Raw genomic sequence first — 3894 nt, forward strand, 5'->3', positions numbered from 1 at the left:
TAGAGCCAACCCATAAGACCAAACTAAGTAATGACAACACTTCTATTATATTCGGCGTTAAGAGACTCATCTAGTATGACCACAAAAGTTTCAAGCGACTACATAACATCTTATTTTAGTGGTTGAGTCCTTTGTTATCACTTGTAATTTAGCGGTATCAATCTTATATATATGTTTCACAATATTTTCTTGCATTAGTCTCAATTCCCTTTAGGACCTCATTATGAAAGGTATCTTAGCAAGATGTTAAGCTAAAATTTGTTAAGAAATGATATTTTATTACATTGTATAGTTTCATAGATTGTGTGTCAGAGCCCTATGTAGAGTGAATTAGTCATATATTTAACACAGAAGTTACTGGAACAAATCATGACTTTATACAAATTAATAAAAAACAATACTTAAGTTTTTTCATATTCACCTTCTATCATAATAAATCAATAGAAATAAAGTAATATGTCACGTAATACTATATCTAAAAATAAATCAGAATTAATATCCATAATCCTTAAAAACACATTCCTTTATATAACCCTTAGGTATAGTCCTTAGAAATACACTCCTTTATATCATAATAATTACATCTTTTGTTTTCTAAATGCTTCAAATTATTTGACATTTTCAAATTGTATTATTTTTTTTCCTATTCTGTGACTATTTTACTTTTTGTATAGTTTTCTATTGGCAAAAATAATAATAATAAATAAATATTTTATATTTCGAAAAACTAAAACTTAAAATATTTTTTAATATGTGTGTGTGATAAAATGATTCAAGTGGAGTATATATGACTACTTTATTTATATGTTTTTTCCACATGCATTGAAATAATATATTTCAAGAAATGAAATACACTTTCATTGGATTTTATTTTACTTTAATAAAGAGTTTTTTCCCTTAAAAGTATACTCAATTAATTAGGTATATCACAAGATTTGATGAAAATAATCTCTAAAATAAAGTATTCGAGCATTTATTGTAAACTTTCCTTTTCCATGACTTTTTTTTATTGTGTGTATATATATAAATAATTTAACATAATAATCTATGAACATAAGAACAAGAAGCACTTCTTAAACATATCAAAAATCCGTGTTCTTAGACATGATCAATCAAGTGATGGTGAATTTTGTGCTCATCATTCTAATCATCGCAACGACGACTGTCATCGGAAACGAGATTTATGATACTCATGCTGCTAAAGTAGATCGACTTTTAAAGAAACTTAATAAACCTGCTCTTAAATCCATCAAGGTAAGTTCTAAGTTTGTGGTTTTACAAGAGAACATGTAGACCTAGCTACTCTTTTTTTTGGGATATCTATTAATTTTGGTTGTTTACCTTTTGCAATTATTGTGTAGAGTCCCGATGGAGATATCATAGATTGTGTTCATATGAAAAATCATCCAATTTATGATCATCCTTTATTAAGAAATCACACAATTCAGGTATGGAATGCTAAATTAAATTTACTATCGTTATTATTACTCTTCTTAAACATAAAATTCTAGTTTTAGTTCTTCATTTATTTTTTGACCAAAATCTAACCATAATTTGATAATAGATGTGATAGATCCAAACCTCGTAGACAATTTTTTTTTTGAAGTAACACCCAACTCATATTTAGACCAGTAACATTGAATTGAAATCCTCACACATATAGTTCAAAACTAACTATGTGTGGGTTATTAGTTCATATGTTTAGTCTGCTATATTTTGTTATTTACTATTATGTTGTAGATGAGGCCAAGTTCTTATCCAGAAGGATGGAATACTGAACCATCACACACAAAGAAAGAAAATATTGCGACTCAATTATGGACAATCAATGGGAAATGCCCAAAAAATAGTATTCCGATAAGAAGAACAAGAAGAGAAGATATTTTACGAGCAAAATCAATAGAAAGTTATGGAAAAAAATATCCCAACAATTTTCGTATGCATAACCGAACCAATTCAACTAGTAATGATGAGATACATGAGGTACATATATATATATGTCATTTAATAAGCATTTCAAAAGTTATTATTTTTCTTTACTCATACATATTTATCTATGTGTGGTTTTATAATTTCTGATGGGTGGACATATATAGTATGCCATATTTGGTGTAAACGGAACTTTTAATGGAGCTCAAAGCAACGATAAACGAATTTAGCCTAGCACAAATATGGCTTATGGCTGGTCCTAACCAAGAACTTAATAGCATTGAATTTGGTTGGCAGGTCTTGCATTCTTCTTATAGTGGTATCTTTTTATATATATTATATGGTACATTGTTCAATTTCATTGCTTTTAATTAGGTGTACCAAGCAAGATATGGTGATTACAATCCTAGATACTTTACTTTTTGGACTGTGAGTTATTCAATTTCTCTTATATTTATTGAATTTATGTACTTAGAAAGATCTTATATTTTCCTTTTGGGTTGATTTGGTGAAATTTAAACAGGCTAATGGTTACCGGACAGGCTGCTACAATCTTGAATGTGGATTTGTTCAGATCGACCAAGGATTTGCTTTAGGTGCAGCTGTTACTCCTGTTTCCACCTTAAATGGTGAACAATATCATATTCCTGCAACTATATGGAAGGTCAATATGATATATATACTAGCTTTCACCATAGTACTTTGATGAATACACTATCTTATGGTAATTTATAATTAACAGTTTATATGTTATATTCTTATAGGATTCTCGTACAGGGAATTGGTGGTTGAAACTCAATTATCATATACTTGTTGGGTACTGGCCTTCCACGTTGTTCAACCATCTTCAAAATGGTGCAAATAGAGTTGAATGGGGAGGAGAAATATTAGATTTTAAGGTTGGCGCACGACACACATCAACATGGATGGGGAGTGGAAATTTTGCACAGGAAGGTTATACAAAAGCTAGTTATTTCAGGAATCTTAAGATTTATAATGAGTATAATATTTGGAAAAAAATTCCAAGAGGTGATACCTTTGCAACAAAAGAGACTTGTTATAATATTAGATCTAGTTATGATACGGTTTGGGGGAATTACTTTTATTATGGTGGTCCTGGTCGAAATCAAAATTGTATGTGATTTACATATGATAGATGCAACTATGTTGTATATGAATCATTTATGTCCAAATAATAAAGAGTAGCTAGATTCAGATTTTGCACATATGTATCAAACAGGATAAAAAACTACCAAGAAAACTAAAACTTCATGAACATGATGAACTAGATGAAGTTGTCAAGCGGGTCAAACCTGTCTGCACTACAACGGATTTAAAATATTTTGATCTGGAAAAACCTAGTCCCATGAAATCCACAAGAGTAAATAATATGTCTACGAAACATATGTTTCTTTAATTATTAATATCATCTTAATTTTTAATATTTTTGTATTATAAGGATTATATCAAGTTAGTATGATATTTTTTAAGATTGTAACCATTTAATATTAAAATTTATAAGATTGCTGCAGCTTATGCAGTTTAAATATTATATTATTTATAATTTTTATAATTTTAATATATTTATAATACTGAAAACTTCGTAAAAATTTAAACATGTAACCAATTTGTAGCATTTATGTATATTGGTAACAAATTATATAGGTAGTTTAATTTAAAATCAATGTTTTTTCGAATTCTTGAACTGATAAAGAAATGGGCACTAAGAGCATGTACGATGGTGATTTTTTGAGTGTCCTAAAATAGATCCTAGAATATAATAACTAAGTTTAATGAAATATTTGATCTAATAATTAAGATTTATCTCTAATTTAGGACTCATTTGTGGGTGTCTAAAATCACTTTTGCATAAAACATCATAATTAATTTATTTTAGACTTACTTTGGTTTAGCGAGTATGCAGCGTATTTTCACAACAATTTTACGTTTTTCCTACTCTTCAAG

The 3894-nt window shown here is 28.5% G+C and overlaps 1 pseudogene; it reads left to right on the forward strand.

The window, feature by feature from the left end:
• The first annotated feature begins 1062 nt into the window (after positions 1–1062).
• Positions 1063–3153, forward strand: LOC17898487 (annotated as a pseudogene).
• The last annotated feature ends 741 nt before the right edge of the window (positions 3154–3894 follow it).

Source organism: Capsella rubella, unplaced genomic scaffold (genome assembly GCF_000375325.1).
Source record: "Capsella rubella cultivar Monte Gargano unplaced genomic scaffold, Caprub1_0 scaffold_1, whole genome shotgun sequence".
In the NCBI taxonomy this organism is placed as follows: Eukaryota; Viridiplantae; Streptophyta; class Magnoliopsida; order Brassicales; family Brassicaceae; genus Capsella; species Capsella rubella.